At 48.8% G+C, this 25,682-nt stretch overlaps 1 protein-coding gene across 1 annotated transcript in view; it reads right to left on the bottom strand.

Moving 5' to 3' along the window:
* SLC25A22 (solute carrier family 25 member 22) overlaps positions 1–17,626 on the bottom strand; it is a 50,917-nt gene extending 33,291 nt beyond the window's left edge. The window contains exon 1 of the mRNA XM_041481193.1: positions 17,500–17,626. The gene's annotated coding sequence lies outside the window, so the exon portion shown is untranslated. The remainder of the gene's footprint in view (positions 1–17,499) is intronic.
* Positions 17,627–25,682: the final 8,056 nt, after the last annotated feature.

The raw sequence follows: 25,682 nt of genomic DNA, 5'->3' as shown, positions 1-25,682 counted from the left end.
TCTCCATAAGCAATGAGGACTCCTGAGCTCGCATTCCAGCTCCATCACTGACTTGCCCTTCACCTACAGAAGTATTTCAAACCACAGTTGGCAGCCTGATGAACACCCGGTGTCTATGACAACATTCCAGCCTAGGGAAAAAACAAACCTCTAACAAAAACAGTCCAACATCTTAGCAGACATACTCACCACATCCAAACCAGTGCAGTCACCCATAATGCTGCAACAAAGAGGATTTAAACAGGGCCATGATGGAAGTGTCACCGGGGACAATCCCTCAAGGTGACAATCCCTCAAGGTGACAATCCCTTGGGACCACAGCAATATCCTGCATTCTGCGTACACACTGTTGCAACTATCCTCTCCACCAGGATTCATTTGAGACTACAGGAGATTCACACCACAGTAGTCAAGATTTGCCTGCTGTCCTCAGTCTCCAGGGTCACCTCCTTGTGAAACAAAGGAGTTACCAAAGACATCAGGCAGACCCTTGACTGCTCCTGGCAACTGCCCCTCTGTCTGCCTGGTCTCAGGCACACTAGGAAAAGCCAGCATAGCTGCTGACTCCAAAGCAAGGATCAAAGTGAGTGGAGCAGCAGGTATCACTGGAAAAAGGGGACAAAACAGCAGGGAAGCAGGTGGGGAACTTCCTGCCTCCAGGCAGTAAGAGTAGGAGGAACACACCCAGTTTTCCTACTCCCTCCCCTTTGGGCTCTCCATCCTGCTGGAAGCAGAGGCTGGCCCCCCACTCCCAGTACAGCAGCATCATGCAACTTTGCCTGCTTTGCTGAGAAATCTTTTGCAGTAAGTACAGACAGGAAGACAACAAGCACCTGCTGTTACCTCTGTGAGAGCTAAGGCTTGGAGCAAGGCCTCCAAAAGGCACTGTGAGCAGCAAGAGAAGTGCCTTTCCTGACTTGGAGAGCGTCTCCAGGCCAAAAACCCAGCCATTTACTTAGATTAGAGCAGAAGCCATTTGCCCTGTTGCTCAACAAAAGGAGTCCCATGGAGGTCTCTTCTTGCATCAGCATGATCCCTTTAACGCTGAGATGCCAAGCCATCTGCCAAGACAGAAAGACTTGGGAACAGGCCTGTGCTGGTCTGGAAGAAACACCAGATACACCCTTTGATTCTGCCTGTCTTGGGTAACTGCCCTGGATCAAGAGACAGAAAGCTAATGCTCATCTGGAAGCTGGGCATGGTTACCAGTACTGCAGCACACCAAAAGGCCCCAATACCTACCTGGGATCTGTCATTTTAGGGGCTGCTCTGACCTTCAGTCAAGGAAAGTCCCTGTCCTGGAGATTTTGCAGCTGAGCTGCAAGATGGGATGAGTAAGGACAGCCCTAAGGAGAAGTGACTCACCCAGGGCTCACATGGGAAGTCTTGATATCAAAGACATTGGAGATAAGTTGAAAGAGCCGGTGGGAAGGTTTCAGCACAACAAATGAGCTTGCAGATATCTTATTGAGAATACACTGCTCCACTGAAGGACACCACATTAAAACTCTCTTAAGGCAGTATCTTCCCTCACAGGAGAGAGACAACAGGTCTAAAAGTGCTCACAGTTCCCCTGGCAAGACAGAGGGGAGCAAAGGAAACCCAGAGGAGCTCCTGGTGCTCTTCCCATCTCAACCTGCCTCTTCTCAAAGTTCTCAAAAAGGCAACTGGGTCAAGTCTCAAAAGACGTGGCTCTTCTGCTCTGCACAAATGCCACATCAAGCATGCTGCCCTGCTGCCCTGTCACTCCTCTGAACACTTACAACACAAGTAACAAGCCTCTAAATTTAGGATAACTACTCATGACCAAAGCAAACTGTCTTGAAGTAGGTGCCAGAGGGCTGAAAACCCTTTCCATGCATCTCATAATGAAATCTTCAGTGATGTGGTCATACGAGGCCCAGGCATGGCCAAAGCAAAAATTCAGGCCCAGCACTCGCTTGACAGTAGCGGTGGATTCCAATCTTTGGTCTGTAGAAACCTGCAAGTCCTTCCACCAATTCAAAAGGATCTGTAAGAGGCAGCTACAGAACAGGTAATCCATATGCAAATACAATGAACTATACATATATAGACAGATTAGATAGATAGATAGATAGATAGATGTAGCAACTTTCACATAAAATGGTTATTTAAATTAAGATTGTAATGGGCTAGGTTATTGTGCAGCTGCAGAGCCAGCAGTAGAAGCACAAGCTAACTGATGGACAATAAAATGGCCTGCACATGATCATGCTGGTGTACAAGCAAGTGCACCTTGGATGTTACTGGACACACATTAAGTGGGTGCTTATTGCAAGTAATGCTCCTTTCCAAGTGCCACCTGAGAAATCATGTAGCCACATGCTGAACTGATGCAATTCTAAATATTTTTAAATCCACCTTCCTCTGGATCTGTTCTTTATACCAGGTTTTATGAAATTACAGCTTCAGAGACATTCAGCATTAGCTGGAGAGAGAAAATAACTTTGCTGAGCTTTTGGGAGTCTGGCAGATCAGAGAGAGAGCAAGGAGAACAATTAAGAACTTACATACAGCACTCCTTTTCAGTAACCTGTGCTGGTCAACAAAGGCAGAGCCAGGTGACAGTGACAGACAGACCAACCCTTTGAACTGGAAGGACATACCATGGAGAAACTTGGTGCAAATCCTTCTCTTGGGTGCTCTGCCAAGAGACTGAGTAGAAAAGAGTTCCCCCTCCCAGTTTAGAGAACAACCACCATAGACAAAGCAGTAATTAAAAACAACCAACCAAGAAGCCCAAGGGACGGTTAAATGTTTGGATTCTATCTCACCCAGTAGGAATGAGGTAGAGCACTGAGCTGAGGTCCTGGGGCCTGAAAAGGACCATTCATTCCTCTCCAGCAATGAAACCAGGGCTATTGGCTCTCAGCTTTCTCTGCTGAAAGAAGGGGGTGCCAGTGACCCTGCTGGGAGGAATAAGCACCTTTTCAGACCAAATTGCAGCAGTACCTCACCAGAGCAGCACTCAACCAACCACAGAGCTGCTCCTGTTGAATGCCTTAAAGTGTGCAGTCTTGGGATGGTGCTGGTTCACTGTGGCCAAACCGGAGGCTGCAGAGGGGAAGCACTGACAGCTCAGGTCACTGCTGTGCCCACAGTGGACTCCTGGCAGCCCTGCCCTGGGGCTAGCATGGGGAGAGGCTTGGTGAGCTGCTCTGCCAGCTCCATCAGCACCCTTGCCATTGACTGCTTCCTCCTGGATTGCTGGGGATTTTTTCTGCTCTCCTGGATTGCAAGGGATCTTTTCTGCTCTCTCTGTCCCTGTCTACCAGCTCAGGGGGCCAGTTGCCCTATGGATATTCAGTTTTACTGGTAAAGACTGAGATAAAGAAGGCATTAAGCACCTCAAGTCTTTTCCTCAGCCTTTGTTGCTGTTTCCTCTGCATCCAATAAAGGATAGGGATTCTTTCTGGCCTTCTATTTTGTTGTTAGTGCATTTATGAAAACACTTTTTATTACTTTTCACAGCACTGGTCAGATTGAGCTCTAGCTGAGCTTTTGCTTTTCTAATTTTCTCTCTACATGACCTAACAATGTCCTTGTACTCTTCTTGAGTCACCTGCCCCTTCTTTCAAATATTGCAAACACTTTTTTTACCCGTCTTGGTTCCTGCAAAAGCTTCCTGTTCTACTAGGCTAGTCTTCTCCTGCTGGCTCATCTTTTGGCACATAAGGACATTCCTGCATCTTTAAAATTTCCTTCTTAATGTACGTTCAGCCTTCCTGGACCCCCTTTGCTGACCTCCTTCCTTACTGCATCAAGAATTGAAAACTGTAATTTCATGGTCACTGTGCCCCAGACTGCCTCCAACCACCACATCTCCCACCAGCCCTTCTCTGCTTGAAAACAGCAGGTCTGGGAGGCAGCAGCCCTGCTGGGCTCTCTGACCAGCTGTATCAGAAGTTATCTTCCACACAGCCCAGGAATCTGCCTTCTCTCTGCCATGTCTAGCTTCCAGCAGATATCAAGTCTCCTCCAAGACCAAGGGCTGGCAATCACGAAGCAGTTGCTCACAGAATAATTCATCTGTCTGTTCAACCTGGCTGGGCGGTCTGTAACATATTCCCCCCAGGGTGTCTGCCTTCTTAGCCTTCCCCCTGATTCTCACCCACAGGCACTCAACCTTATCATCACCACCCTTGAGCTCTCAACAGTCAAAACACTCCCTAATACACAGTCACTGCTTCTCATTCCTTGACTGTCCCTTCTGAAGAGCATATAGTCACCCACTGCAGCACTCCAGCCATGGCAGTCATCCCACCCAGGTTCCACCATGGTGCCTACATCATGACTTTCCTGCTGCCACGCTCCCTCACAGCCTCTTGTGCACCTCCTCACTGGCAGAGCATGGGAAAGTGAAAAGTCCTTGATTCAGAGTGAGCAGTACTTAGCAGCAACTAAGATACCAGCATGTTATCAACATTGTTTTCATACTAAATTCAATACACAGCACTGTACCAGCTACTAGGAAGAAGATTAACTCTATCCCAGACAAAGCTACAACACTGGCTAAAAAAGCCGTCCTGGAAAAAGCCTCCTGTCTTGGTGTGTACTAAGTGTTCCACAGCTTTGAGCCAGCATGAGCCAAGCAGCGTCCCTTCCTGCTCCTGAAACAAAGGAAAAAGGAAGAGGGGAGGGAAATCACCATCTCTGGGCAGCATCTGAGTTACCCCAGCAGGTATTTATCTTCCCCCAGACTTTCTTTGGTTTTTTCTCCCCTCTGCAATATACCTGTTAGGAACTGCACGTGGGCACCCCTGCACATCCTCACCTCACATGCCACTCACAGAGCCTTCATTAAAACATTGAGTTCTCCTAAGAACAGGCTCTAAGAAAGTAGAAATTAAATTTATCTGCTTCAATTAAATTTAGAATTTAGAAAGTAGAAATTCAATTTATCTGCTGCAGCAAGACTTGTGTGCATCCCTGGTCACTCCCTCCACAGAGATCTCAGACTTGTGCCTCCCAGGAGGTCCAGGTTCTCAGCAGAGATGCAAGCCAGAAGAACTCACCATCTCTGCTGGAGCCTGGGGACTTGGTCCCCTGCCAGATGCAGCAAGAGGGGACATTATTACAAGTACATACACACTTTGGTCCGGTTTCATGGGGGTTTCATCATCCCTTTGACTGTAACAATGTCATCTTCTCAACGATGCTCCTGCACAGGCTCAGGATGGCCAAGAACAGTTCAGACCTTGCAAGCCCAAGCCCTTACTAGGCAGAAACAGCAAACAGGTAAAATAAAAAGAGGGAATAGGAGCAGGCAGGACACCTGCATCTCACCCTGTTACTTGTAGGAAACCTGACCAAAACAGCGCAAGCACATCAACAGCTTTCCAGTACCATTCCTCCTGCTCCTCCCTCCCAGCTTATGCTCACCACAAAGAGCACAACGTGTGATTACAAAGAAGGGGGAAGAAGAGAAGAAATGCAGGACGTCTCCTGTGCATGCATAGTGGTCTTGGCTGTAAAAAGCCCCCAAATGCTTAACTCACTAATTTTAGAATCAGTGCAGGAGTTTACTATCCCAAATGCAGACCTACTGGAACAGAGATACATATCACCATCCTGGACTCACAGACTGCATCATTCTGGAGTGGTGGAGCACAAACCCTAACCTGCAGCTTCTGTGAAAAAAAGGAAGGAAAAAACCCAAAACCAACCAAACAACAAAACCAAAACAAACCCCCCAAACATCTAGCGGCAAACATCCTGGCAGCATTCAATGGAACCTAGCTAAGTGCTGTGTGCATGGCAAGACCCAGAACAGTAAAAGGAACCAAAGACCACGGTGCTGCAGCGAATGAAATTACTTGCAACTATCTTTGTCCTTTTACAAGAACCTTGCTCTTTTGCAGTCTCAAATACGAGCAGCACCAGAATACACTAGCCACTTCCTCTGCCTCAAAATCACCAAGGGGAAATAGGGTAGACAATGAAGCAAAATTACTATCAGTACCTAGCATATAACCTGATTGGAGCAGAGTTCAAGCGTGGGTTGCTAAAGTTTATTTCTGTAAATTTCCGCCTCCCAGTCTGTGTCATATTTCGCTGATTCATTCTAGAGATCCTTTTCTACCAACAGCGTAGAGCATAGGAAATATCCAGCGCTGGTTGTTTAGTAAACCTGCACTGAAAGTTCTTTTCCATCTACTGTGCCTGCTGCTAATTCCTTTCACAGCTCTGCTCATTAATAAAAATACAACACAATAAAAGAGAACCGCACACATACACACCTCGCCCAAATTTCCTCCATACTGGCTGGTCCTGAGTCACCACCAGTGATTAACTGTTGCCATGCACTAAGGAGGACACGGTTATTAAATTAATAGGGGCTGCTTAACCTGGCTACAAATATACATGAGTTCTTTGTGCCTTAGTGAGCTAATAAGGCATGTGCTAATTACATTAATTCAAACAAGCCCAGCATGCCCTGAGGGCAAAGGGAGAGAAGGGTGCAGCAAACGCAGGCTTTTTCATAATAGCTGTGAGACAGCGGAGAGTACTTGCCTTGACACAGCTTTTGGAGAAGCACAGGAACGCTGCGGCTGGCACCCTACGGCTCTCACTCAGCCCAGCTGCTGCCTGGTTAATGTGCACAATCCCTGCTCATTCACCCAGCCCTTGGTGCAGTGACAGACACAGGATCCTCTCTCCAAAGGGCCAGCCAGCTTGTCTCTTCCTATCTCTGTGGCCCAGAGCACACTGCAAGCCTTGGGATGACACCATGCTGCTTTGGGACTGTGAGCCTGGGACCCTGCTGGCAGCCCCCTTCCCACATGGCACGAGCAGCCTCAAGCCCTGGAGCAGCAGCAAGGGCTGCAAGTCATCCATCATCCAGCCATGTGATGCTCCTCATACAGCCCCATCTCCTCCCCAACCCCAAAGTCAGCCACGACAGCTCAGCCACACAGGCAGCATGCAGAGCCTGCAGTGGGACCGTAACCACATCAGGCAATCCCAACACATCCCTAAACCTATCCGGCAATGGAGGCAGGCAAAAGGGACAGTTGCACCTCCCATGTCAAAATGGCAACAGAGCCTTCAGAAACAGCACAGGCTGCAGCAGGGAGAAGCAACAGGACAGCCAGAGAGAAACACACAATCCCAGCAAGGTTCAGATACACTCAGAGAGGAGCCTCCCATCCCTCCAGCCCAAGGATAAGTAGATCCCTAACCTCTGTCGCCCCTGGAGAAGAAGGCTCAGCATCAGCTATGTTCACACTGAGGTGTCTGCTAGGAACTGTCACCACTTCCTGGCATGCAAGGGAAGGAAAGGAAGAGGAGAGGAAGTTGGTCATATTTTTTTGGCACCTTCAAGGACACAAGCCCACCAAGCACTTTCTGAAGGATGTGCTTTTCCTGTAAGCACTAGGGGACTGTGCTGGAGCAAAGCAAAGGTGTTGGGTTTTTCTTCCCCCTCACTTCTTCCTATACTGCATGCATCTGGCAGCACATCTTAGGGCCATCCTTAGCACATGTGAAAAGCCACCACCTTTCTCTGGCTGCTATGCTATGTGAACTTTAAGTGTTATAAAGGCATGATGCTGCCTCTCTGCAACAAAGAGAGAATCTACAACCAGGTACCAGGTGAGAGCCAGTGCCATGGAAGAGTAGCACACCAACATTTTTTCTGCACAAAGAGGCACTGGTACAGGCTCAATGCAGTCTTGACGGTGTGTTGGCGGAAAAGGTGCAAAGATTTTCATGAAGGGAACAGTACCAGGGATTTTTAGCCCCTGGAAAATGCCACGATTTACTTTCCCAGCAGAGAGGGTGGATACACAACCACTTGTCCAGCATAACTTCAGACTACTGTTCTTCCTTTCCCAAGCAAATCAAAGAACTCACTTTGGACCAGGCCTGTTCCCAGGTCACATGTAGCTGTGAACACACAAATGCTTGTGTTGACATAAGCAGAGAGGCAAGAGTGGAAGCAGGGCTGTTCCTCTTGGCAGCAGCCTACAGCAGCTTGCTGAGTGCACCGATAAAGTAAACCAATATACAACAATAAAATAGAACAAGAATCCCTCCAGGGAAGCCTGGGAGATAAGAGCTTCTGGGCCCTTAACAAAATTATTTAAAAGGCCTAGTAACCCAGAGCCCTGTGGGTCTGTATGTCAGCTGATAGCTGTCACTCAAAAGTCCCAAAGTCGGACTGTTGAGCCTGGCTGGAACTGCAAAGCATCCCACAAACACCGCATCCTGTCCCTGTAGCAAAGCCAGAGTGCACCAAGAGCATCAGCTGTAGACATGGGAACCAACACTAAAATATCACAAGTGAATGAAGCAGGACCTCAGGGTGTGAAAGGACAGATCCTTGCGGCATCACCCTTTGGCTCCACCTAAGGCAAAGTGACAGAGAAGCATCGAGCAGGAGCCACCACATAAGCATGCCCATACTGGTGTACGGGCTGCAAGCTCAGCTGCCTACTAGAGCCAAGGCCTTTTGTACAAGAGACCAGACACGGAGAATTGACAGGATAACAAAAGGACACATTTCCCAGCCTTCCAAACACTTTGCAACAGCAGGTAGAAACCCCTCTGAAGAACAAAGCTTATCTCATTACTTCTCAGTGCCAAAGGCAGAATTACACTATTGCTCCCAGTGCACTAGAAGAAATGCCAGTTAAATGTCACGTTAGTCAATATTCCTTGCCTCTCAGCCACAGGACACTGCTGCTGCCAGTCCCTTTGCTGTGGGGGTACGTGAACACAACTGCTCTGCTCCTGCATTGCCAACAGCCCTTCTTGCCTCCCACCTCAGCCGTTTTGCTTACGCCAAAACTGTTCAGATCACAGCAAAATGGTTCCTTGCTAAACGCACATCAGCAGCCCCACACGGGTCATGCTGCTTCTGAAGAGGTTAGCAGCTCCTCCAGAGAAACTCATATACACTCTGTGACAAGCAGAGGAACTGTCAAGGGGACTGCAACCACCACCTGATGGCTCAGGAGTCTGTGGCATAATCCATTCACCAGCTCCCTGCTCACCCAGAGTACTGTGAATCAGCAGGCTGCAAGGCAGGCAAGGCATTCCCAGCAGGAAGACAATGTATTTTGGAGGCTACAGGCAAATGAAAACACATCCAGTCCCGCTCAACTAAACAGTGCAGGGAGGTGGGTAACACAAGAAAGGAAAAAGAGGAAAAAGTGAAGTATATCAAACTTGGAAAGTTATTCTCTGATCATCAGATGTCTCACCTGGCTACTCCATATGCGCAGAGCAATGCTGCTACCTGACAGATGCATTCACAAGATTTACCTGACACATCCTCAGCGAAGCAATTAATCTTGCACTGCTTAAGAATTAGACCTGTTTTCAAAAAGTTTCCAAACAAAAACCACCTCACAACTCTGCTCTAATTACCGCGTCTGTCTCACAAGAGTGCATGGCAGCAACAGCAGGCAACGGTAGACACAAGGAATTGTCATGTCAGTGAGCAGTGGAACAGGCTCATTGCATTGGAAGACTAGCAACAGTTTGGCAATGCAGGAGCTAGACACACTGTTCTGCTCCAGAGGGCCTCGGACAAGGACTTCTGGGCTCCAATCCATAACCCAGCTGGAGCCAGCTGTTACAACTGACATGGGAGCCTGCCCGCCCCAGAGCAGAGCCCACCCAAGACATGATGCAGCACCCTGGGGGAAACACATTCTCCCTCCCCTGCAAGAGCAGTGATTTCATTGGAGAGAGGAAGAAGGGAGGCTGGCTACAGCAGAGTTCATCAGGGTTCCCAACCATGACATGTAAGCCCTTACCCATGCCCTTTCAAGCAAGTTTGCCAGCTCACATATATGCACAGGTGTATCCAAACAGTACATGCAATTTACCACAGGTGATCCATTTGTTTTCAGCTCCACACCACCTCAATTTGCACTGACACAGGTCCAGGACACTGCACCGGCACTAGGGACAACCCAGAGTCAGATGACCCTACGGCCTTCCTACAATCTCAGCTATGTGCCAAGCAGGATCTCACAAGCTGCACAGCAGCTCTGCAGCCTCTCTCCCACAAGCTGACTCCGTGTGTCTGCAAACTGCCCATGGCTCACCTCCACCAGACCAGCCTGACGAGCGGGCACAGCTGAACCTCACCCCAGGAAAATGGGACCTTGCTCGGCATGGTGCCCTGGCAGACACGGAGTCAGCGTTGCGCAGGTGCCTCCTGAGCACAGGGGCCGTGGGAGCAGCCGGCTCAGCCTCCCCGAGCGTGCTGGCAGGGAACGCGCTGCACGCAGGCACGCGCCCACACACAGCTCAGCAGCGACCTGGCATTTCTTCCCCCCTTCCCAAAGCCAAATTCAGACCATCTGTTGAAGTATTTCTGCAAATCATCCTTCTTTTGGGAAGGGCCGGGGGCTGAGTTTAGTTGTTTATATAGTGTCTGGCATTTCTGCAGTGCTTATCACTTCAGTATCCAAGCTATTTCCTTCAAGCTCTCCATTACTTTTGAAGAACCAGTGTGAGGCACCACAGAATCTACATTGTAAGTTCTGCAAAAAATAAAAAAGGGCATCAAAAAGACAACAGCTGCTCAGGTCATGCACACATTTAGCTGCTAACAAAGCAAGTGGGATAGTTCAGGAGAAAGGGGAAGGGCCAACACAGTGAGTTTTATGTCCTTTAAAAAAACTACTACATTTACAAAATAGTCTTCATAAACAACAAGCGCTCCTCTTGCCTTAGAGAGAAGAGCTTGGCTTGTCCAGGGCATGGAAAAGGAAGCTAGTACCGCTATCCTTGAGAAAGCCAACACAAACTGAAAAAGGGAGGTGAAACACCTTGAAGAAGAGACCATTCAATTACTAGATCAGATCATACTTTCTGCAACATCTGCCATGGGCACTTTAAGTGGCAAACCCCTGGAGTGCTGCTGTCCTCAATCCACTGTAAGGGAAAGAATCAGAGACTTATTGCTTACCTCAGGTCCTGCTCTAAACCTGTAGCAAAGGAGAAAGCAGGACCCAAATTCACAGTAAGCCCCCCACACAGCCTGTCCCTAAAACACAATTTCTTCTTTTTTATAAATCCGTAACTATCACATAGCAAAGAGAAGAGCACTGAAGAGGGCACCAAACATGCTCCCAGTCGGCACGTGGCCTTGAAGAAGGTGTTTCCATCCCATCAGACCCATCAGGCAACATGCCTGTTCCACTGTGTGGAGAAAAGGGAATTGCTCTTTTCTCCACACCCATTAAGGGCAGTAAGGTGTCAGACACCACAGTGACAAGGACAGAGATGCAGCAGCAGAAATTAAAATGGTCTGGCCCAGACTAAGCACACCACAGGCTACAACTTTATTCCAGGCACTTATCCACACAAAAGCCAGCATGCATCCAGCTCGGAGCTCTCACAGCACACAGTGCAGCCTCTGGTCAAAGCAAAAAGGCTTCACTGAAAGCTGCAGCTGAATTCAGAAGCTAAGGATCATGGCTACTGGACTTCTTTCTGGCTCAATCCAAAGCAATTGCTCACTTGCACAACATCTCTTTCCTACTAGTATCATTTGCTGAAAGTCCCCTATCTTTGCGCTCTAATTAAAAAAGAAAAGCACGTAACTCTCTTCCCAAACACCTCCTCCAAGCCACTTACTCAACTAGTTCAGAAGCATCACTGTCATATACAAGAGGGGACTATTTCCTTCTTCTTCCCTCTCCCCACCCTGTCCAAAAAGGGCACCCACCCTCCTCATAGCTGGGACAGCTTTTAAATTGAGAGTATAAGCCCCAAACATACAGTCAAAACTCCAGGTGGGGCAGGCACAGTCTTTGATGTGACTTAGTCATCCCCAGCTCCTCAAATTCATGCTATTTGGGGAAACTAAGCTGGGTCAAAACCAGCCTCTCTCCTGCTGGCTTCTGGATAAATGCCTCAGACACAGGAACGAAAAAAAAAAATCCAGACAGCTCTCCTGATATGCCATATACCAGCATCAGCGCCAAAGGAAGGAGCAGGGCACAGGAAGGTTTGACAAGATGCAGTCACCCACGCACAACAGGACTACCAAAATGAGAACAAGCACCAGTTACGAAAAGGTTTAACAAAATAGAGTGAGAATGCATCCCTGTAAGCAGCTCACCACAGGCTGCACTAAATTATGATCAACAGAGACCCCATAAATTAAATAAACAGTAACCCGTGATATTCCTTCTGATACAGAACAAGCATTGCTGCCTGCGTGCCTCTCCCTTCCCTGAGCATATAATCTCCATCTAGACAGCCCACCTAAGGCAGACAACGTTCAAAGTTTTTATATTGTATTCCTTCTGATACAGAACAAGCATTGCTGCCTGGGTGCCTCTCCCTTCCCTGAGCATATAATCTCCATCTAGACCACCTAAGGCAGACAATGTTCAAAGTTTTTATATTTGCAGATGTGTAAGAGGAAACTGCCAGACAGAAATCCAAACCACCCAGAGTGACAAGGTCTTTTCATTAGGTTTGTCTGGGATTTTGCCTTGTTTTCTAAAGCTTTTGTACCTCCTGTTACTTTATCTTCACAATAACTTAAACTACCAGGCAATCAATACTGCAAGGTTAAAGCAACATCCAAGTTTGGCATTGGACAGCTCAATCCAGCTCCTCCTTCCTGCTATCTCTGTGCTGGAAGGCAAACAGAAGAGGACAGGAAAATATTTATCTGTTGTTAGGATTAGCTGGAGCAACACAGTGATAGCTCTAGCAAGCTGCCACTGTTAGCTGGATATGGCCAAGTGACAGTCCCCAAACCAAGCAGGTACAGCCAGAGGACTCAAGACTTGCTGAAGGAGGATGGCTTCATTACATCATGGTTCCAGAGAAGCTGAAACACACGGCCCTGTTAGACCTCAGACACCTCTCTGGCAGAGAACAGGCACTTGCAGTCATGTCCCTGTTGTCTCACTGTAGACAGACAGGACAACTGCCTCCAGCAAGGCTGGAGTCCACGCAGCCATTTATGAGGAATGCACCATGGAACACAGGCATGGTGTTCAACATGTTCAAGAGTTACAAATAAAAACAATGCACTGCCTACAACAGGCAGTATCTCGAGCTCATTTGCCATGATAAGTAATTGACAATTCCATGTTTCCTAACCTGTAGCAGTGCAGATGTTTGGTCACTTCTATATACAAATACGGGCATTTCCTGAAAAGCAGGCTTTTGCATTTCCTGAAAACACAGTTAAGGATTTAGGGGAATGCATCATGGATGTAAAAGTAATAATTATCAGTCCTTATGTACCTGCAGTAGCAGAAGGCAGAATGCTATGAACAGGCAGATTCTTCCCCATCCTGCAATCTTGTTGTAGAAAGAGCAGTGCAGACATTTGTCCTACACAGCACTGCAGATTTTAACAGGAGAGCAGAGGCAGCTGGGAGAAAGACAGGTCCAACTGGAAGCCTAACAGGACATTAACAAACTTATAAGTGACAGGCTAAACAGGCTGTGGGAGCAGACTCTTCCTGTTGCTTGAGGGCTCCCACATGATGCTCAAACTCAGCTGGTGAAAACTAAATTTGCTCCACTGTCTGCCAGAGCTGTATCAACTTACTGAAGTAAAGGGTGAAGGTGCTCAGCTCTGGGACACCACTGAAGGGCCATCAGCTGTGTAGAAATTTCATTCTAGGGGAAAAACAAAGAAACAAAGCAAAAAAAAAAAAAACAAACGAACAAAACAAAACAAAACAAAACAAAACAAAAAAACAAAAACAAAAAAAAAAAAAAAAAAAATAAACCCAAAACAAACAACAGGGGGAAAAAAACTGCTAAAAAGGAAGGCCAGGATGAAATCAGGCTTAGGAAGAAATACCTCTCTGTTCTGAAACAGCCTAGAAGAGGGGAAACTGTAGAAACTCCCTTCACAGTGCATCAGCATCCTATCGTAACATACATGAACTGCAGCACGCAGGATCATTTGTCCCAGCCATTCCAAACCTGGTTTGGTTACACATCATCTCCCCAGGCCAGGCTCTCCTAATAACGGAATAAAAATATTTTGCATTTTTCCAACCCTTTTCCTTTCCCCTTGAGGCCCAGTTCAAAGCTCTTTTATGTCATTCTGACAGCACAATATGATTTTAGGCAGATAAACTCAGCCCATTAAGAGATACACCCTGTGCAAGACATCTTGCTGGCACTGGAAAGTTGGCAGTGCAAAAGATTTGCAGTTCCCTGCCTGCAAGTGAGACCAGGGATCAAGTGACAAAAGCAAGGGTGGTGTGGAACAAGGCAGACCTGCTGGTATTCAGCACCAGGGGACACGAGTCTCTCTGCAGTTATGGTTAATGCTGCTGAACTTTTCTTCCCACCACACAAGCCTTTCATCCCTTGGACTTCACAAGGACATCCCACCTTCCAGTAGCTACTGTGAATCTGGCAATCACCCACCAGCAGCATTTTATTTCCACAGTGGGGTGAGAGTCCAGAGGCTTGCCAGCACCTGCAAAACAAGTAACTGCCAGCCCATCAGCAAACACAAGGCCTGACCCTTTGGAGGACCAGAGATGGAGACCATGCATCCTTACTCCACCTCCAGGTACTCCTTGTTGAGGAAGAAGGAACAACTCATCAGTCACCCATCTTACAGCCTCCTGGCTGCAAATTATTCAGATAAAACCCAGAGTGTGTTAAAGAAACTTTCCTGTCTGACCACCCAGGAGGCGGCCACTCTGGCAGTCACACTCTCCCCATTCCAAGACTTTCACTGCTGGGACCAAAGTCCCTTCACAGCAGATGGCTCCAGTGACCCCATGGGTGGCCCTTTTGGCTCCCTGCACACCCCACACTCACAGTCAGACAGGGTTTCCTTACTGGCTCAGCCCTTGGTTTCCCACCACAGTCTCAGATGTCTGGATCCTCTAAGTAATTTAATCGTGGTGCAGTGACACAAAACCAGCTTGACCTGGTGCCTCTGGGGAGGGACCCCTAACAAAAGCATTCCTGCACTTTTATACTGTTACAGTTTGTGCACCCAAACAGTCTGGGGTCTTCTTGCTGAGTCATCAGCTCCTGCTGTATCCCTGTGCCTTTTGCTGTCCAAAGGGTCAGCACCAGGTCACAGCCCCTTTCCTGGTGCTCCTGACATTTCGCCCATCCAGGGCACAAACTGTTGCTCACACTGCAGCTGCACACCCAGCTATCAACACTGGGTGTATTCCTCAAGAAGTGCCAAAGATATTTAACTATTTTCACAGCATTGCATGATCATCACACACTCTGCAACTATGATGTTCCCTAGACTGGGCTTTAGCCTTCAAGGAAAAGCTGTTCTCACGGTGATCTGCAGAATTCGGCCCCTGGTCAGAGATGTTGGCTCTACACACAGATCTTATTCTAGCTAAACACAACACAACATTTACTCACCTGGAAACACAGCTACACTTATCTGGGAAATTTCTCCCTCCTACTATTTCACAATTCTCAGGATGACAACAGTTACGCAAGAACAGCTGTATAGGCACATGAAATGCTTACAGCTTCTAAGCAAGACTTTCCCCAAATATCCCTTATCAGACAGCTCCAAATCCTATGGCTCCCAGGTTTCAAGGCACACCAGCCACCAGTCACCGTGCCCCCATCCCTTCTCTTCATCACACCTTTGCCCTGGCAGAGACCTACAAGAAAACACATGACACACAAGCGAGCAGGGGGCTGCTTCCACATGGACAAGCTGCTGTCACCTTGGCCAGCCAGGTAGGTATTTCCCCCATCTTGCCCACTAATTTTAATCTTGGCAGGAAAAAAGGGGAGCAAATGGCCTTGACAGGCTGTCAGTGATTTCTACCTTTTAGTAACTTAATACAGCACACTACCCCTTCCTAAAACGGCAGCAGGAAGACGCTCAGTGGCTCTGGCATCCTAGTAAGACATTAACAAGATTGCTGGGCACCAAACAGGACTGCAGACTTTCCTTCAGAGAAGAGCAGGGCTTCAGTTTACAACACAGATTTGATCCCTTTTCCATCTCAGCCATCCATCTGTGCCACAGATCGCCACCACCCCCAAAACATAACGCTCCTTACTACGACAGGCACTCGGTGAGCAGATGAGCCCAAGGGCACAGCACTAGGAGAAAAACTGCACCTGTATGAACAACTACAAGCAGCAGCATGCAGTTAAAAATCCTACAGGCAAGACATTCAAAGGGGTAAACTCTCATTAAATCCTCGTATTTATTTTCTGAGGAAGAGGTTAGAGGAACTGCTCCTATTAAATCATGCCTACTCCTTTGTTTATAACAGCCTGCAAAGCAAAACAGAAGTAGAGCACAAGAAGACAACCACCACCCAAGCCCCACACGATACATCCTTATCAGTACCACTCTTGCTCAGTTGCCTTTTGCTTGGCACTGCCAAGAAGCGGATTCTTGAGAAGCAAAGCCACAGTTACTTGCAGTGATCAAAATCACTGCAGATACCATCCCAACAGCAGCAGCAGCACCACGAAGTCAGATCCTAACTAAGAGTAGCAAGACTCTCAGAGATTAACACACTATGGTAAAAATACCCACCATTTAACTGTAAACATCTTATAGCCAAAAGACATCAGGCCAAATAAATATAGCTGGGATCCTGGCCTGACACCTGGCAAGGTATATACACTAAAATCTGAGAAGCCTTGCAGGAAGGACGCTGGGGCACTGGAAAATCTGATTTCCACAACTTCACCCTCACCCAGCAGCTGCAGAGGGTGCAGCAAGAGGATGCTTGGGGTCCAATTCCCAGGGTGACCTTGAGGAAATCCCATAGCCTGTCCACATTTCCACCTTCCCTGTCCACTGCATGAAGAGCACAATAACCTTGACCTATCTCAGAGAGGCAGGGGATCTGGCTTAGGAGCGTCTGGAAGGAGCTCAGAGGGGCTTAGGTGTAGGACCTGCGCTGCGACCGGGGCGGTCAGGGAATCCTACGATTCGCCCCAGAATCAGAAGCCCGGAGAAACTCGCTAATCGCTTTCAATACAAAAGGCTGCAGCTCCGGAGCACTGAAGGGCTGGCTGGAGCCGCACACGTGTCACCGCAGTTTCCCAGGCGCGGGCAGGGCAGAGGAAGGCGCACCGCGGCTGCAGCCCCCGCGCCCGGCAAGGGCAAGCCCCGCACCACGGCGAGCGGCGGCGATCAGCCCCGGGCCCCCCGCGCAGGCAGAGGGAGCCAGCCCGGGAGGAGGGGAGGGGCTGGGAAGACCTAAAAACCCCAGGGTGAGGAGGGGAAGTGGCGGCGGGCAAGGGGAGCCCGCAGCGCCGGGGAGGGGGGTGGGTACGTGGGGAGCCCGCAGCCCCTCGGAGCGAGGAGACGGCCATCCAGGGCCCGGGGGCGCAGGAAGGGCGGCCGGCACACCCCTGAGATGAGGGGCCGGGGTAAGCGGCGGCGGGGCCGGTGCAGCAGGAGCCAGGCCGGGGTGCATGGCCGAGCTGCATCCCGGCGGCAGGAGGGGTATCGGGACCCCCGGCGGCGCCTCCGGAGGGCATGGGAAGGGCCGCGTTCACACTTACCGGGCGGCGGCGGCGGCTCCCGCCGGGGCCGGGGACGGTGCGGCGCGGGGTGCGGAGCTCCTGCGCGGCGCGGCCCGGCCCGACTCAGCTCTGCCCCCTCCGGCCGCGTTCGGCGCAGGAGCCGCCGCCGCCGCCGCCGCCTGTCCCTCCCCGCCGGGGCGGCCGCCGCGTCCCCATGGCAACGCGGGCCGGGGCGCCCGGGGATCGCCTCCGCCTCCGCCGGGCGGGCGCGGGGGCCGGGACTGCCCCGCCGTGCCCCGAGCTGCCCCGGCCCGCGCCCACAGCCGTCTTGTGAGGCGCCTCACGGCAGGACACGGAGCGAGCGACAGCGGGGGGAAATAATAAGTCTGACATCTGTACCCGAGGGAACGGCCTGAAGTTGTGTCAGGGCAGGTTTAGGTTGGGCTTTAGAAAAAGGTTCCTCACCCAGAGGATGTCTGGGCACTGGAACAGGCTCCCCAGGGAAGCAGCACCAAGCCTGACAGCACAAGAAGCTTTTGGACAATGCTCTCAGGCACGTGGTGTGACTCCTGGGGATGTCCTGTGCAGGGATAGAAGTTGGATTCCATGATCCTTGTGGGTCCTTTCCATCTCAGCATATTCTGTGATTCTGTCACTCCCTTCAGGATACCAGCCAGGCCCACTGTGCCCATGCTGTGCACCCATGCTGTGCTGCCTGCTACCCCTACTGGCAGGCATTGATTTTTGGGGTTAGAAGGCTCCACTGTGGACCTGGAGTTCTCAGGAGCATTATGGGACTCAGGAGCTTGCTGGGACAAAACATCCACAGAGGCCGTTTCATCAGGCCTTGGAAATTAAGCATTTTAATGGTGAGGAGGACAGCAGCAGCCAAACAGATCTCTGTGCCTCTTGGGATGACCAGGTTCTTTGTGGTGAGGCACTGGCACAGGCTGCCCAGGGAAGCTGTGGATGCCCTATCCCCAGCAGTATTCAAGGCCAGGCTGGATGGGGCTCTGAGTAACCTGATCTAGAGGAAGGTGTCTGCTAGAGGAGGATGGAGTGAGATGACCTTTAAGGTCTCCTCCAACCCAAACCATTTCGTGATTCTGTAACATCCACAGGTGTGGTACCACCAGGGAAAGAGGTGAAGATCTCCAGGGGAATACATCTCTAAGAGCCTCCCTCATTGCTCACACACACCCTGTGAGTGTGGGATTACCAGCTCTGTACCAAGCGCCCATGGAAGCTGGCAGAGCATCACTGCACAGTTTTCTTGTGCAGTGAATCGGGGGTGACTAGAAAAGAGTGCCTACAAGGATGGTCCCACAGGAGCATGTAGGGCTAATGAGGACATTGTGTACACAGGAGAAGTGACAATTATATGGAGTTGTGATGGACAGCCCAGAAACCTCACAGTTATTCACACACCTGAAAACAAGAGTAGTTTGTTATCACAGTTAGGGATCCGGAACCCAAGGTGAGAAGAAGATATAAGACAGAGGCCAGTGAAGCATCAGAAGCCAATGGTAGTGTGTTGGATATAGGTGAAAAAGGGATCAGCTTTTCTTGTGTGCTTTTCAGCCTGGGCTGAGCAAAGCATGAGAAGATACAGCACTGGAGGTGGAAAGCTCCCTACAGAAGGGTGCTGCCTGACCAAGGGAGGAGACCTGTGCGCTGTGGCCATTTTATTGCGTGAGCAGCAATAAAATTTTATTGCGTGTCCAGCACAAGAGAAAAATGCAAGTGCAGTGAGCAGGGAGATGCCAGAATAGTCTATCCAACCCCACAGTCCTATCTCCACCATGTCCTTGGAAAAACAGGCAGCAAGGCCTGGGTTGCAAGCAGGCTGCTCTGGTGGGCACTGCTGTGGGAATTCCCAGTTTGGGAAACAGTGTTGGGGAGTTGAGGTCTTCTTACTTACTCCACAGCTCCAAAATTGCTTCCCACCTCTTTCCTTGGTGGTGGCGTATCCCCACCCTGCCCTGTTTTGTAAAGGCATCAGTGGGTTTCACTGTGCTGTATCCTCTCAGCCAGAAGCTGAACTGAGCTCAGTGTGGTTTGAGGTATCGATGTTACTGTTTATCACAGTGTAGATGTACTAGCAGGACACTACCACCCCCTGGCAAAGAAGAGGTTAACACTGTCCTCTTTTTGCTGCATCTCAGGAGGACTGCAATCACACATTTTTATTTTTGGTTCTGCTGCATAAGAACAACTGCTCTTTGTAACCTGCATGGCACAAAGGACCCGTTTCTTCCGGCAGCATTTAAGAGAGGGCATAAAAAAAGGAAGCAGAGGAAGAAAGTTCGTATTCAGCGAGTGCCAGGTTGTCAAGGTTTCCTCTGCTTTCAGACATGATTTTTTACTCCTGACAGATACAAAAGAGATTTAAAACTGTTTGGTGCAAAATGGAGCTTCAAAAGCAGCACTGTCTGTGTCTGACAGAAGGTGAAGAGCACAGCTCAGGACCTCCTGTACAAGGCAACGTTGTTGTCATCATGGTGCACACAGGAGCATTAGACCAGGTCTGTGCTCAGCTTGTCACAAAGCTTGCCCTGTGTGAGTCTCAAAATCCTGCACTGCTTTTAGCCCACCTCTCAGAGGGGCTGTGGGCTGATTCAGCCCTGCAAGGACATGGGTCAAGTTCAGTCTGCTGCAAAGAAAGAGGCTTTCACAAGGTCTCGCTCTTCAGTTTCCTTCCCCTCTTGTATTGTTCTCTGTTTTAATAAATTGTGGACTGCCAGCAAAATCCCCAAGTGCCTGCTGAGTGTGGTTATTAAACCAACGCTTAAAAAAGTGAAATTGGGCAAGCTTGGTCACTGCTCCCTTGGCCTGGACATGATTCTCAGAGCGCTGGTAGACAATTCAACTGATAAATATTGAAGAGGCAGTAATGTAATTAGCAGCAGTCAACATCGTTTTCTGGAAAAATCAATCCCAACCAAGCCTGATCTTGTTCTCCATTGAGACCACAGGATGTGCTGCCAAAGGTAACAGCACAGAGGTGTTAGGGGAGGCATCCAGGGGATAGTCAAACAGAAGGAGTAAAATGAACAGACTCACAGCTGGCCATCGGCTGGGATGGCAGGAAGCACCCAGAAACCACTGGTCTGGTTTCATTTTCTGTGCAGGTACTTGACATTACAGAAGCGAGAGAGGATGTGGATGCAGCTGGAGAGTGCAAGAAGGGGACAGCTTAACCCCAAACACAGCTCCGTTGTCCCCAAAAGCTCAAGCTGCAAGACCACACTGGTGAACCCAGTGTATGTGGTCTGTCTGTCCTCTCTGCCCATTACTCCTTGAAAAGAGGCTGCAGACATCTTCTTGGTAGTTATTTGATTCAAATGCTGAACAATTAGTAGGAATAAAGTCCCTGATGCTCAAAGCACACGTGGAAAAAAAAAAAAAAGTAGAATTTCCTGCCTTTTTTAAGTGACTTTTAGAGCAGCTGGTTGACCCTGGCATTCTAATGAGAGCTGGCTTAAACAATGGGCCAGCTCCTGCAACACATCCTGCAGGACTGGCAGCCTCCAGTAAGCGCCAGCATCTCCCAGTGCCCAGTACCTGTGAGGCTCCAGCCTCGGGCTCCCTGGCACCCAGCAGCCCCGTTCCCTGCCTGTCCACAGCACGTGCCACAGCAGCAGTGCCTCAGCTCCTTTGGCAGCCAGCACAGGCTCCCACGCTCAGCACAGACAACACAAGGGAAAGCAATCTCGTGCCCTCCATGCTTATCTCCTGGATAAAACAGCGAGGCACTTTTGTTTATTGAGTGCCGATGAATGGCGCTGTCTTGGCTGTGAGATCGGCCTCCAGATCCCACTCTGGGCACAGCTGCTGGCAGGGAGCCTGCAGCTGCAGCCACCTACTGCCCTGGGAGCCTTTCAGCAGGGCCTTCCCCCTCAGCCCAGGGACAAACAGCATCCCACCATATGCATCTGTCCCCATGCAGAGGTGGCATCAGATTTATAGGGCACTGATCACTCCTCCCCTGCAAGTATGGCCCAGATGGGTGCCAAAGAATGTAGTTTGCTCCAGAATTTTTCAGTATTCCTCACCTTCCACAGCTCGTATGTTTATCTCCCCTTTCAGCAGCTGACAAACAACTGTGAGGAGTCTGCATTGGCAGTAACCTGCATGGCTGTTTCTGGGGGCGCAGAAAGGTGAGGTGGCTCCATGCTGCCAGGATGAAGTGGATGCTGAGGACACTGTCACCCTGCCATAGGTGAAACAGCTGGACCTCAGGGAGAGTCACAGATCGCAGGCTTGCCGCCTCACCAAGAGCTGCAGCCAGCTCCTCCAGGGCCATGTTATTTTAGGACCCAAAAAAGTTGATGGATCCATTTGTGACTGTCCCTGCCTTGCAGCCATCATTCGTGCACAGCAGTTGCTACAAAATAGCCTGTTTAAGCAGCAGGATTTTCTTTACTCTGCCCAGACTGCAAAGAAATCATCTCTTGTAAGGGATTTTTGAGGGGGAGACACTGTATTTTCTTGCTCCTTTCAATGCCCCAGGATGAAAGCCTCGCCAGAACTGTCACTCAGCCTGGTGCTCCTGCCACACATGAAGGCTGTGCAGACATCAGGAGACAGAAACTTGCCATGTTGAGAGAGAGCAGCTACAATCAATATCACAAGCCATGCTTGCTCTCAGCTCTGGCCTTGCGGAGGTGCTAAGAATCACAAGAATTTCTATTCTTCTCCAACCTGGAGAGGAAAAAAACCCAAAAACATTTGCCCTGAACCATTGCTGCTTCTAGAGGGAGTAAAATCTTCCAAGGATGTGTCTGAAGAAGCAGCAAGGTAAAGATTCATACCTAAGCTCATGTCCTCCCCTGGCTATCCTGTTACTACCTCCCTCATCCAGCTTTCCTGTCCTACTTCTCACCGTAATCTAAAGCTTCTCTGCATCAACAGAGCAGAATTAGAAGCCTAACCAGCCAGGCTCATCAGCCAGGTCTCTTCTTCACATGACAGGGAGAGATGGGTCACTTTATATGGGCTGCAGCCACCCTCTGCAAAAGTCCCACTCTCTTCTGGACATGCAGATTTGCTGTTTCTAAACCTGGGAGAGTCACAGATCCAGAAGACCAGGTCTGGCCTGTGGCAGAAACCTGGCAGAGACAGTATGGCTGGGACACATCTGGGGTTATTCAGATCACTGTGTGATCCTGTTCACACCCAAAGCTTTAAGTTCTTGCTGCTGGCTTGGAACTGTCCCACAGGTGAGCCTGCCATACCCTGGTACCTCTTTTGATCAGGAAAAAGGTTTCCTGCATTAGGATGGAAAACTCAAATAATTTCTTAAGCTAATTGAGGGGTCTTTTAGAAATTCCAAGGTTTACCCTTGCTGCTTCAAGCAGAGGGCTGGCAGGGTTGTAGAAGCAGGTTGTGGAAACTTAGGACAGCTTGGCAGCTAAGAGATGATGAATATTACCTTGCTGTTTTCCCAAGTCACTTACTAAATGTCTGCAGACAGCATCCCTTAAGCTCTCATGTCCTGTTAGCTTAATCAAACCTGCCCAACCTCATGGAATCATGGTTTGGGTTGGAAGAGACTTTAAAGATCCAACTCAGCTGCCATGGGCAGGAACACCTTCCAGCTGACTGCTCTGGGTTGTGCTCAGTCTATCTTCCCTGGACTCCTGGGACCCAGCAGCAGATGGTCACACAGGGCCTGTCCCAAGATGTGGCCCCATCAGGTGACCCAGCACGTGGGACTTTGTGTACTCAGCCTGACACGCAATGAAAACAGGGCAGAGCAGATGTTTTCAAGCTTGATATGTCCAGAGTAGAAATCCTGTATCCCCCTTTGAGCAGTGCTACCTGGTTTGTTTTGGGTCACCACTGGAATTCTCAGTCCAGGAGTGAAGCTCAGCCACATGGCTTTGAGGAGAGGTTCAAGCAACAGCCGCCTCCTCCCACCCTTGCAAGTGTGGTCTCCTCTTATCCACAGGGCTTCAGCCAGAAACAAAATTTGCAGCCATCCTGCTTTCCTAGAGAAAGCAAGTAGAGATGTCTGATCTGTTTCCTCTGCCTGCTTTGTTTCTCCACATGCTCTGTTGCTGCTGTCTGATCCAACTCTTGCCTGAGAAAGGCAGCCCCAAACCTCTTGCTCCTTCCATATGGGAATGCATTCAGCTTTCTGTATTCGTTTGCTTTTTAGCGGATTTGTTTCCCCACCAATTTAATCAATCACTTTCAGACACAACATTTATGTTTTGGCCTCAAACCTTCCACAGCAAGGAGTTAGCATTAGAACTACGCAGAGTGGGGAAAAAAAAAGTACCCACTTCTGCTAATTTGCAAGTGATACTGGACTATTTCGTTTGGTGCCACCTAGTTGAGAAACAGTGGATGTGTTCACAGTCTTCATCCTTTCCCAGGAGATGCAATACTTTGCTGTAAGAAAAGAGTTAAAACGCTCTGTAGTACTCATCTCTGAGCATCCTTCCTGCCCCTTGCACATTTTCCTGTTCTACCAGCTCCTGTCTGGAAAAGATAAGAACTGCACTGGTGTTAAATGAGCAAACCAAGCAGAAGGATCTTAGCTCCAGCCCCCCAAAACAAACTTCTGGATGGGTTCAACCTACAGACCTACTGTGAGACAAGAAGAATAAAGGCATGGTCACATTGCCTACCTGATTTCTATATTTCCCAGTCACCGAGTTCTTTCAAGGTACCTGGAAACTGGAACAAGGGTCAAACTCTCCTAATGGATTTTCAAGACACAGATTTACAGAAGAATGGTGCTGTAAGAACACAGAGTTTATTTCTGTGAAGTTCAAGAAATGAACACACTTAATTGCAGTGAATGCTGTTTTCTTCATTTCAACAGTGCCAACTGATAAGCACGGTGGGCTCACTTTGACACATCTCTGGGCTGGGGTTTTGGTGCACCAGTGACTGAGAGCCAGCCCTTTCCCAGTGAAAGCTACTCTTGCTTTAAAGGCTGAAAACATGGGGTGATCCTCCCTTGGGAGGGAAAGAGCGAATTTAAGGACCATCAGATTTCATTTCCCTTTTAAAAAACCCAGCAGTATGACTCTGTCAAGTATGGACATGAGTGTGTACCAACTAGAAGGAAATCTTACAGACTGGATATCTTCTAATATTCCTTCAGTTTTGGCATCAAGCTCAGTAGGTTCATGGCTGAACCACCCAGTCCTCAGTGCACCACAGAGATCTCCTTTCCTTTATTGGAGCACTCCTGTGGGTGTACTGAGTTTTACAGCATTACTGCCTGCCCACAGTAAACAGAGAAACTGAACACAGCCCCTGTGGGCTCACTTTCAGTTTTGTATTTCAGTCAGGTCTTTTACTGGGAATTATACAGCATTTTACTGACAGGACTGTGTAAACAGTTTAACCCCCTGCAGAACATAATCAAGCTTTCCCTTGTATTTTTTGTGGAATTAATAAACTGATTTGAGCTTTGCCTGGGTTTTCATTTCTCAGGGATTTTTTTATTAATATCTGTAGGAGCTGGAAGCATCTTACCTGGATCTGTCTCCTGGCAGCTAGAGGACTCATGGTTAGAAAAAACTTGAAGTGGTATGTGGGAAACATCCAGGTCATTTTGCTGGAGATCTGCAAGTTTATGAAGTAGAAAAGGGTTTAATTATGACAGTTAAAGAGCTATAAATGTTACAGCCAAAAAAATGAGAAAAAATGTTCTCACTTGCAAACAATTTTATTACTTTACTTTTAAAATTTTTTTGCAAGTGGGCTTTTCCTGGCAAAAATTTATTTGGGAGAATTTTCGACACATCAGGATCATGCACAGTAAAAACCATAAAATCTGCCAGATCATCTGTAGGACACTGTAAGGTGCATATTAGGCAGCAGGAAAAGCCAGATAGCTGGAAAGGGAAAGATACTACTCCACTATGTGATGAATTCATGACAGAAGTCAGAAAGGAATACCATATTTTGATTCAAAAGATAAATGCCAGGTTAGTTATTTCTTTTGCTGTTTCAACCATCTACTGCAACTGTTATCAGCCATAGCAGTTATAGGCTTATGAAAGACTTACTGTGCCTCAAAGAGATTATTGATAAAGATAACACACCTCAAAATAATGTTTTCCATTGACTCTCTTCCAGGTCAAATATTTGCTGCCAAGTCAGCTGAGGAAAGAGGAGTTGAACAGTTGTTCTGATTTCCCGACAGCACCTCGGTGTCCTCAGCTGGGTGCTTGCTTTGGTGTCACTCCAAGGAGAAA

The sequence above is a fragment of the Pyrgilauda ruficollis genome, unplaced genomic scaffold (genome assembly GCF_017590135.1).
Source record: "Pyrgilauda ruficollis isolate IOZ18807 unplaced genomic scaffold, ASM1759013v1 scaffold55, whole genome shotgun sequence".
NCBI classification, from domain to species: Eukaryota; Metazoa; Chordata; class Aves; order Passeriformes; family Passeridae; genus Pyrgilauda; species Pyrgilauda ruficollis.
This window is presented reverse-complemented; position numbering and strand designations above follow the sequence as displayed.